The sequence below is a fragment of the Ranitomeya imitator genome, chromosome 3 (assembly GCF_032444005.1).
Source record: "Ranitomeya imitator isolate aRanImi1 chromosome 3, aRanImi1.pri, whole genome shotgun sequence".
NCBI lineage: Eukaryota > Metazoa > Chordata > Amphibia > Anura > Dendrobatidae > Ranitomeya > Ranitomeya imitator.
The window spans coordinates 654,771,850-654,783,000 of NC_091284.1; positions in this window are offsets into that span (position 1 = coordinate 654,771,850).

An 11,151-nucleotide genomic window follows, 5' to 3' on the forward strand; every position below is an offset into this window, starting at 1 on the left:
GAAATTGCACTACAACTTTTGTGGTCTAATTTCTCCTGTTACCCTTGTGAAAAAAAAATTGGGGGGCAAAAAGATCATTTTTGTAGAAAAAATGCAATTTTTTATTTTCACGGCTCAACGTTATAAACTTCTGTGAAGCACATGGGGGTTCAAAGTGCTCACCACACATCTAGATAAGTTCCTTAAGGGGTCTAGTTTCCAAAATGGTGTCACTTGTGGGGGGTTTCCACTGTTTAGGCACATCAGGGGCTCTCCAAACGCGACATGGCGTCCAATCTCAATTCCTGCCAATTCTACATTGAATAAGTAAAACGGCGCTCCTTCACTTCCAAGCCAGACTAGCGGTGGACTCCGCGTCTGAGAGGACCTCCCACACAACGCAGCGGCGTCATTCCAGCCCCTGTCCCAACTTTGGCGGTCAGAGGTCACTACCTCAAGCCGAATATACTACCTTGTGAGTTTACGCATACTCCTCTCATCCACTACTCTATTCCTATACCAGGCGGTCACTAAATGCACCAAGCAATTCTGCATCTGTATATAAGACTTGTCGCCACACTTTTGTGGGCACAACACGGCATCACAATTGTCCGCATCTGAGTATAGGACCTGTCGCCACACACTCGTTGGCACAGCACGTGACTGATGAAAGTCCGGTTGGGCTGAAACATTTCTCCAGTGCTACTTCTAATAAATCTACAAATATGAAAAATTAAGTTGAGTGCGAGACTCTTTCACATTTTACTATATGGTTTGGGTACCTAGTCTCTGCACCAGACTATAGCAGTGCACACGGTGTTTGCTCTCATATATATTTGGATATGGACTGCATGACCCTAATCACTGTCTACAGTCTGGATTAAGTCTTTCTGCCTTCCAAGCCTAAATGCAAATTGCATGTGATACAAACAGCAAAGTAAACGACTAGCCCTTAGAAAGGCTGTTAGTATGATGGCTCAGCTTCACCACCATTACACTGGTCTACAAAAAAAAATAATTTTTCTGGCATGGACTTTAAGAACAGTTTTAGACTAATTTGAGGGTGCAGAATTCAAATCTGATCTTATAATTTCTCTATCACATCACGTTTTTGCGCTACAGGTATATAGCCCATTTTCATGAATTCCATGATAAATATAAGTAGTGTATGAAAAGTGCCGGTTTATACGGTTCACTAAGGTAAATTTAGTTTTAATTTAGTCTCCCAATAAATGTGAGAATTATCTTTGTTTTCTTTGAACATGCATAATTCCCATTTGTTATAACACCCTTTTTTCTGTGCTACTGGGACAGTAGAGCTACAGCAGAGCATTGGGTGAAAACTGAATGGCCTCAGCGACAGAGTTTGGCATCTGGCGATAAGAATGTCATCCATGATCCTCTAGTGGATAGGGAGGACATTGTCCTTCCTCTCTTACACATAAAACTTGGATTGATGAAGCAGTTCGTCAAACCTCTCAATCACAGTGGAGAATTCTTTAACTATATATGTTCAACTTTTCCTGGTTTTAGTGAAGAGAAGAAAAAGGATGGAATATTTGATGGACCTCAAATAAGAACACTTATGAGAGACCCAAATTTTATCACATCAATAAATGAGACAGAAGAAAGAGCTTGAAATGCATTTTGTAATGTGGTACAGAATTTTCTAGGGAATAAGAAAGCAGACAACTATGAAGAGATTGTGGAAGAGCTACTAATGAGTCTGAGAAATCTTGGATGTAGAATGAGTATCAAGATTCACTATTTACACAGCCATTTGGACTTTTTTCCAGAGAACCTTGGGGATGTGAGCAAGGAACAAGGGGAGCGTTTTCATCAGGACATTAAAACAATGGAAGAACGGTATCAAGGCTGGTGGAACTCACATATGATGGCTGACTATTGCTGGGGCTTGATGAGAGACAACCCAGAAGCTGTACATCACAGATCAGCCAAGAAAAGAAAGTTCAAATAACTGCCATTTGTCATTCATCTGTGTGCCATATATATGTGTTTTTATATGTTGTAGTTTAATTCTGTAAGTATATTTGATTTGCTGTACATAGACTTTGTAATCTTTGTAATTCCTTGATTAAAAATATACAAAATGTAGTACCGAAAATAGGAGTAATTATCCTCAAAAATTGAAAATATCTCGAAATCCTGATGTGATAGCCAAAAACGGAGTTCATATTCGTAATCAGCAGCCAAAATTGACTTAAAATAGGTTTTAAAACCTTTTGCCAGAAAAATTGCGTTGACCAGTGTTATTAACCCCTTAAGCCCCGAGGGTGGTTTGCACGTTAATGACCGGGCCAATTTTTACAATTCTGACCACTGTCCCTTTATGAGGTTATAACTCTGGAACGCTTCAACAGATCTTGGCGATTCTGACATTGTTTTCTCGTGACATATTGTACTTCATTTTAGTAATAACATTTATTCGATATAACTTGCGTTTATTTGTGAAAAAAACGGAAATTTGGCGAAAATTTCGCAATTTTCCAACTTTAAATTTTTATGCCCTTAAATCACAGAGATATGTCACGCAAAATACTTAATAAGTAACATTTCCCACATGTCTACTTTACATCAGCACAATTTTGGAACCAAAATTTTTTTTTTTGTTAGGGAGTTATAAGGGTTAAAAGTTGACCAGCAATTTCTCATTTTTACAACACCATTTTTTTTTAGGGACCACATCTCATTTGATGTCATTTTGAGGGGTCTATATGATAGAAAATACCCAAGTGTGACATCATTCTAAAAACTGCACCCCTCAAGGTGCTCAAAACCACATTCAAGAAGTTTATTAACCCTTCAGGGGTTTCACAGGAATTTTTGGAATGTTTAAATAAAAATGAATATTTAACTTTTTTTCACACAAAATTTATTTCAGCTCCAAGTTGTTTTATTTTACCAAGGGTAACAGGATAAAATGGATGCCAAACATTGTTGTACAATCTGTACTGAGTACGCTGATACCCCATATGTGGGGGTAAACCACTGTTTGGGCGCATGGCAGAGCTCGGAAGGAAAGGAGCGCCATTTGACTTTTAAATGCAAAATTGACAGGAATTGAGATGGGACGCCATGTTGCGTTTGGAGAGCCCCTCATGTGCCTAAACATTGAAACCCCCCACAAGTGACACCATTTTGGAAAGTAGACACCCTAAGGAACTTATCTAGATGTGTGGTGACCACTTTGACCCACCAATTGCTTCACAGAAGTTTATAATGCAGAGCCGTAAAAATAAAAAATCATATTTTTTCACAAAAATGATCTTTTCGCCCCCAATTTTTTATTTTCCCAAGAGTAAGAGAAGAAATTGGACCTCAAAAATTGTTGGCCAATTTGTCCTGAGTACGCTGATACCCCATATATGGGTGTAAACCATTGTTTGGGCGTATGGCAGAGCTCGGATGGGAAGGAGCGCCATTTTACTTTTCAATGCAAAATTGACTGGAATTGAGATGGGATGCCATGTTGCGTTTGGAGAGCCCCTGATGTGCCTAAACATTGAAATCCCCACAAGTGACACCATTTTGGAAAGTAGACCCCTTAAGGAACTTATCTAGAGGTGTGGTGAGCACTTTGACCCAACAAGTGCTTCACAGAAGTTTATAATGCAGAGCCGTAAAAATAAAAAATCATATTTTTTCACAAAAATAATCTTTTCGCCACCAATTTTTTATTTTCCCAAGGGTAAGAGAAGAAATTAGACCACAAAAGTTGTTGTGCAATTTGTCCTGAGTGCGACGATACCCCATATGTGGGGGTAAACCACTGTTTGGGCGCATGGCAGAGCTCGGAAGGGAAGGAGCGCCATTTGACTTTTCAATGCAAAATTGACTGGAATTAAGATGGGACGCCATGTTGGTTTGGAGAGCCCCTGATGTGCCTAAACATTAAATCCCCCCACAAGTGACACCATTTTGGAAACTAGACCCCCTAAGGAACTTATCTAGATGTGTTTTGAGAGCTTTGAACCCCCAAGTGTTTCACTACAGTTTATAACGCAGAGCCGTTAAAATAATTTTTTTTTTTTCGCAAAAATTATTTTTTAGCCCCCAGTTTTGTATTTTCACAAGGGTAACATAATAAATTGGACCCCAAAAGTTGTTGTCCAATTTGTCCTGAGTACGCTGATACCCCATATGTGGGGGGGAACCACTGTTTGGGCGCATGGCAGAGCTCGGAAGGGAAGGAGCGCCATTTGGAATGCAGACTAAGATGGATTGGTCTGCAGGAGTCACGTTGCATTTGCAGAGCCCCTGATGTACCCAAACAGTACAAACCCCCCACAAGTGACCCCATATTAGAAACTAGACCTCCCAAGGAACTTATCTAGATGTGTTGTGAGAACTTTGAACCCCTAAGTGTTTCACTACAGTTTATAACGCAGAGCCGTGAAAATAAAAATTCTTTTTTTTTTCACAAAAATGATTTTTTAGCCCCCAGCTTTGTATTTTTACAAGGGTAACAGAATAAATTGGACCCCAAAAGTTGTTGTTCAATTTGTCCTGAGTACGCTGATACCCCATATGTGGGGGGGAACCACTGTTTGGGCGCATAGCAGAGCTCGGAAGGGAAGGAGCGCCATTTGGAATGCAGACTTAGATGGATTGGTCTGCAGGCGTCACGTTGCATTTGCAGAGCCCCTGATGTACCCAAACAGTAGAAACCACCCACAAGTGACCTCATATTGGAAACTAGACCTCCCACGGAACTTATCTAGATGTGTTGTGAAAACTTTGAACCCCCAAGTGTTTCACTACAGTTTACAACGCAGAGCCGTGAAAATAAAAAATCCTTTTTTTTCCCACAAAAATGATTTTTAGCCCCCCAAATTTTTATTTTCCCAAGGATAACAAGAGAACTTGGACCCAAAAAGTTGTTGTCCAATTTGTCTCGAGTACGATGATACCCCATATGTTGGGGTAAACCCCTGTTTGGGCGCACGGGAGAGCTCGGAAGTGAAGGAGCACTGTTTTACTTTTTCAATGCAAAATTGGCTGGAATTGAGATCGGACGCCATGTCGCGTTTGGAGAGCCCCTGATGTGTCTAAACAGTGGAAACCCCCCCAATTATAAATGAAACCCTAATCCAAACGCACCCCTAACCCTAATTCCAACTGTAACCCTAACCACACACCTAACCCTGACACACCCCTAATTCTAATCCCAACCCTAATCCCAACCGTAAATGTAATCCAAACCCTAACCCTAGCCCTAACCCTAACCCTAATGGGAAAATGGAAATAAATACATTTTTTTTAATTTTATTATTTTTCCCTAAGGCTAGGTTCACATTGCGTTAGGGAAATCCGTTTAGCACTAGCGGATTGCGCTAACGCAATGTCTTTTTAGGTGTCGTGTTTAGTGGTCGCGTTAACGTCCCCGGTCTGGAAGATCGAGGATCGGACCTCGGGCGCGCCGCGGACGCTGCAAGCAGCGTCTGAGGCGCGCCACAAAAGAATGGCACCTTGCTAGCGCGAGCCGAAAATGGCACGCTCTAGCGATGCGCTACACCAGAAAATCACATTGCTGTCAATGGTTGTGCTAACGGACGCGTTGCACGGCGTTAATTGTGACATTTTCGCCGTGCAACGCTGTCCGTTAGCGTTAACCCATTAACGCAATGTGAACCTAGCCTAACTAAGGGGGTGATGAAGGGGGGTTTGATTTACTTTTATAGCGTTTTTTATATCGGATTTTTATGATTGGCAGCCGTCACACACTAAAAGACGCTTTTTATAGCAAAAAAGTTTTTGCGTCTCCACATTTTGAGACCTATAATTTTTCCATATTTTGGTCCACAGAGTCATGTGAGTTCTTGTTTTTTGCGGGACGAGTTGACGTTTTTATCGGTTACATTTTCGGACATGTGACAGTTTTTGATCGCTTTTTATTCCGATTTTTTGTGAGGCAGAATGACCAAAAACCAGCTATTCATGAATTTCTTTTGGGGGAGGCGTTTATACCGTTCCGCGTTTGGTAAAATTGATGAAGCAGTTTTATTCTTCGGGTCAGTACGATTACAGCGATACCTCATTTATATCATTTTTTTTATGTTTTGGCGCTTTTATACGATAAAAGCTATTTTATAGAAAAAATAATTATTTTGGCATCGCTTTATTCTGCGGACTATAACTTTTTTATTTTTTTGGTTATGATGCTATATGGCGGCTCGTTTTTTGCGGGACAAGATGACGTTTTCAGAGGTACCATGGTTATTTATATCCGTCTTTTTGATCGCGTGTTATTCCACTTTTTGTTCAGCGTTATGATAATAAAGCGTTTTTTGGCTCGTTTTTTTTTTTTTTTTCTTACGGTGTTCACTGAAGGGGTTAACTAGTGGGCCAGTTTTATAGGTCGGGCCGTTACGGACGCGGCGATACTAAATATGTGTACTTTTATTGTTTTTTTTATGTAAAGAAATGTATTTATGGGAATAATATTTATTTTATTTTATTTTTTTTACAAGTGTGGAAATTTTTTTTTTTACTTTTTCACTTTGTCCCAGGGGGGGACAATACAGATCACCGATCTGACAGTGTGCACAGCACTCTGTTAGATCGGTGATCTGACATACAGCCGGGCAGGATTAGAGCTGCAGCTGCAGCCTGATCCTGACCCGGAAGTGCTCCCTGCAGGACCCGGATGCAGCCCGGCGGCCATTTTGGATCCGGGGACTGCAGGGAGAAGACGCTCGGTACACGGTGAGCACATCACCGTGCACCGATCGTCTCAGGGAAGCCCGCAGGGAGCCCCCTCCCTGCGCGATGCTTCCCTGCACCGCCGGCACACCGCGATCATCTTTGATCGCGGTGTGCCGGGGGTTAATGTGCCGGGAGCGGTCCGTGACCGCTCCTGGCACATAGTGCCGGATGTCAGCTGCGATAGGCAGCTGACACCCGGCCGCGATCGGCCGCGCTCCCCCCGTGAGCGCGGCCGATCGCATATGACGTACTATCCCGTCCCTGGGAATTAAGTCCCAGGTCACCTGGACGGGATAGTACGTCATATGGGATTAAGGGGTTAACACTACAGGCCTCCGATTCATTATGCTGTGCACACAGGCCTACAAAAGCGCTCTCTCCCTCCAATACGAAGTTTCACAGAGCTGTGCAATGGCGTCAGAGTGCAGAGCCAGGCAGCGCCTGTTCTTTTATAAGCCCTGATGATGTCACACAGCCAGCCAATCACAGTAATGCCACAACCAAGGTAGGTTATGGCATTACAGTGATGTGTATGCAATCCCTGAATGCCTATTGGCCGTCTAACAGGCGCCAAAAATGCGGGGTGGAGATTCCAGTTTTATGTAGAGCACCGCCCATTACTCACCATAAGTTCATCAGAGCACCATGATACTCAAGTGATAACAGAGTGTCACTGAGCACGTTTGCTCATCCCTAGTTAATACCTAACAAAATTATCCCAGAGAGAGCAGATAAATTAGCAATAGTATCTTAGAATCATAGAATGTTAGAGTTGGATGGGATAGCAAGGGTTGTTGTGTCCAACCCCTTACTCAATGCAGCGCAGGATTCACTAAACCATCTCAGACAGATGTCTGTCCAGCCTCTGTTTGAACAATTCCATTGAAGGAGAACTCACCACCTCTCGTGGCAGCCTATTCCACTCATTGATCACCCTATCAACAAGCTTTTGTGTAATATCTAATCTGTATCTTTTCCCTTTCAGTTTCATTCCATGGTTTCTCGTGTGCAAATGAGAATAAGGATGACATCCCTTCAGATATTTGTAGACAGCTATTAGGTCTTTTCTTATCTTTTTTTGCAAGCTAAACATTTCCATATCCTTTAATCACTCCTCATAGGACATACTGCAGTCTGCTCACCATCCTGGTAGCTCTTCTCTGAACTTGCTCCAAATTTTCTATGTCTTTTTTTAAAATGTGGTGCCGAGAACTGGACACTATTCCAGATAAGGCCTGACCAAGGAGTAGTAGAGGGGGATAATTACTTCACGTGATCTAGACTCTATGCTTCTCTTAATACATCCTAGAACTGTGTTTGCCTTTTATGCTGCTGCATCTCACTGTTGACTCATGAAGTCTGTGATCTAATACTATAGAAAAAATCTTTTTCATACGTGCTATTGCTTAGTTATATTTCTCCTATTCTGTAGATGCAATTTTCATTTTGCTTGCTCAAATGTAGAATCTTGCATTTCTCCGTTAAATACCATTTTATTAGTCGCTGCCCATTATTCAAGCTCATCTAGATCCTTCTGAATCCTCTGTCTTCTCTAATGTTAGCTATCCCTCCTAGCTTTGCAACATCTGTAAATTTGATCAGTTTACCTTCAGTTCTCTTATCTCGATCATTTATAAAAATGTTGAACAACATGGGTGCCCATAGAGGAATGGAAGAAGGTGGCCCGGTCTACTAAATTACATTTTCTTTTGCATGTGGAAGAGATGGTATCGAGATGTACTAAAAAATAAAAAATACAGATTCAGTGTGATGCTCTGGGAAATGTTATGTGAGAATACCTTGGGTCCTGTTATTCATGTGGATGTTCTGACATATTTCACATGTCTCAATATATATCCCTACATTGCATCAGTATTCATTATTGTTGGTGGCATCGAATATGTGGACATGGCATCGATCATTGCACATGGTACACATGGCATCGATCATTGTTGGTGGCATCTCCATGTGCACATGGAGAAACATGTTCAGTAATAGTTTGAGAAACAATAAAAAATAAAGTTTAAGGTGTTGACATGGCTTCTAAATTTCCCAGACCGCAATATCAGCAAGCATCTGTGGGATACACTGGGAAAACATGACAGGTGCATAGAGGTCCTGACTGGAATTTAACAGGCCTTAAAAGATCTGAGGCTAACATTTGAGGTTATAATGACAAGTGTCTGACGAAATGGTGCAAAGTTTGCTGCCATTCAACTCTGTTCAATGGAAATGTACACTGCTCAAAAAAATAAAGGGGGCAATAAAATCCCACATCCTAGATATCACTGAATTAAACATTCCAGTTGTAAATCTTTATTCATTACATAGTGGAATGTGTTGAGAACAATAAAACCTAAAAATTATCAACGTAAATCACAACTAATATCCAACAGAGTTCTGGAATTGGAATGATGCTCAAAATCAAAGTGGAAAATGAAGTTACAGGCTGATCCAACTTCAGTGGAAATGCCTCAAGACAAGGAAATGATGCTCAGTAGTGTATGCGGCCTCCACGTGCCTGTATGACCTCCCTACAATGCCTGGGCATGCTCCTGATGAGGCAGCAGATGGTCTCCTGAGGGATCTCCTCCCAGGCCTGGACTAAAGCATCCACCAACTGCTGGACAGTCTGTGATGCAACGTAACGGTTGGTGGATGGTACGAGACATGATGTCCCAGATGTGTTCAATCAGATTCAGGTCTGGGAAATGGGTGGGCCCAGTCCATAGCTTCAATGCCTTCATCTTGAAGGAACTGCTGACACTCCAGCCACATGAGGTCTGGCATTGTCCTGCATTAGGAGGAACCCAGGGTCAACCGCACCAGCTTATGGTCTCACAAGGGGTCTGAGGATCTCATCTCAGTACCTAATGGCAGTCAGGCTACCTCTGGTGAGCACATGGAGGGCCATGCGGCCCTCCAAGGAAATGCTACCCCACACCATTACTGACCCACTGCCAAACCAGTCATGCTGAAGGATGTTGCAGGCAGATCACTTTCCATGGCATCGCCAGACTCTGTCACATGTGCTCAGTGTGAACTTGCTGTCATCTGTGAAGCGCACAGGGCGCCTGTGGCAAATTTGCCAATCCTGGTGTTCTGTGGCAAATGCCAAGCATTCTGCATGGTGGTGGGCTGTGAGCACAACCCCCATCTGTGGACGTCGGTTTCTAACCATTTGTGCAGACACATGTATATTTGTGGCCTGCTGGAGGTCATTTTGTAGGGCTCTGGCAGTGCTCCTCCTGTTCCTCCTTGCACTAAGGCTGAGGTAGTGGTCCTGCTGCTGGGTTGTTGCCCTCCTACGGCCCCCTCTATGTCTCCTGGTGTACTGGTCTGTATCCTGGTAGCGCCTCCAGCCTATGGACACTATGCTGACAGACACAGCAAACCTTGTTGCCACAGCTCGCAATGATGTGCCATCCTGGATGAGCTGCCCTACCTGAGCCACTTGTGTGGGTTGTAGAGTGTCACATGCTACCATGAGTGTGAAAGCACAACCAACATTCAAAAGTGACCAAATCATCAGCTAGAAAGCATTGGTACTGAGATGTGGTCTGTGGTCCGCACCTGCAGAACCACTCCTTTATTGAGTGTGTCTTGATAATTGCCAATAATTTCCATTTGTTGTCTGTTCCATTTGCATAACAGCATGTGAAATTGATTGTCAAACAGTGTTGCTTCCTAAGTGGACAGGTTGATTTCACAGACGTTTGATTTACTTGGAGTTATATTCTGTTGTTTAAGTGTTCCCTTTATTTTTTTGAGCAGTGCATTATGTGGAGTGCCGGATCAATCATTTCTAGCTGGCAGTCTAGTCTGATGGACAAGTCTTGGTTTGGCGAGTACCAAGAGAATGATGCCTGCAGGACTGCACTGTGCCAGTTTGGAGAAGGGATAATGCTATGGGGTTGTTTTTCAAGGGCTGGCTTAGGCCTTTTATTTCCAGTGAAGGGAAATGTAATGCGTCAGCATACCAAGATATTTTGGATAATTATATATTTCTAACTTTGTGCGAACAGTTTGGGGAAGGCTCTTTTTTTTCTCCAGCATGACATTGTCCCAATGCACAAAGCAAAGTTCATAAATGCATAGCTGGCCGCACTTAATGTGTAATAACAACTGCGCACACAAAACTCTGATCTCAACCCTATTGCACACCCTTGGGATTAACTACATTGGAGATTACGATCCAGGCCCTCTCATCCAACATCAGTGTCTGATGCAGTTGTGGATGAATTGCCAAATATTCACAGACTAAAAAATCATGTAGAACATTTTTGAAAATCTTGTAGAAGACTCTTCAAAAGAGTGAAAGCTGCTGTAGCAGCAAAGTGGAGACTCCATAATAATTGCTTATTGATTTAGAATGGAATCTTATGAAGGTAGTCCAATACCTTTCTCCACATCTATATATATATAAGAGGCATCGTGATTACTCGC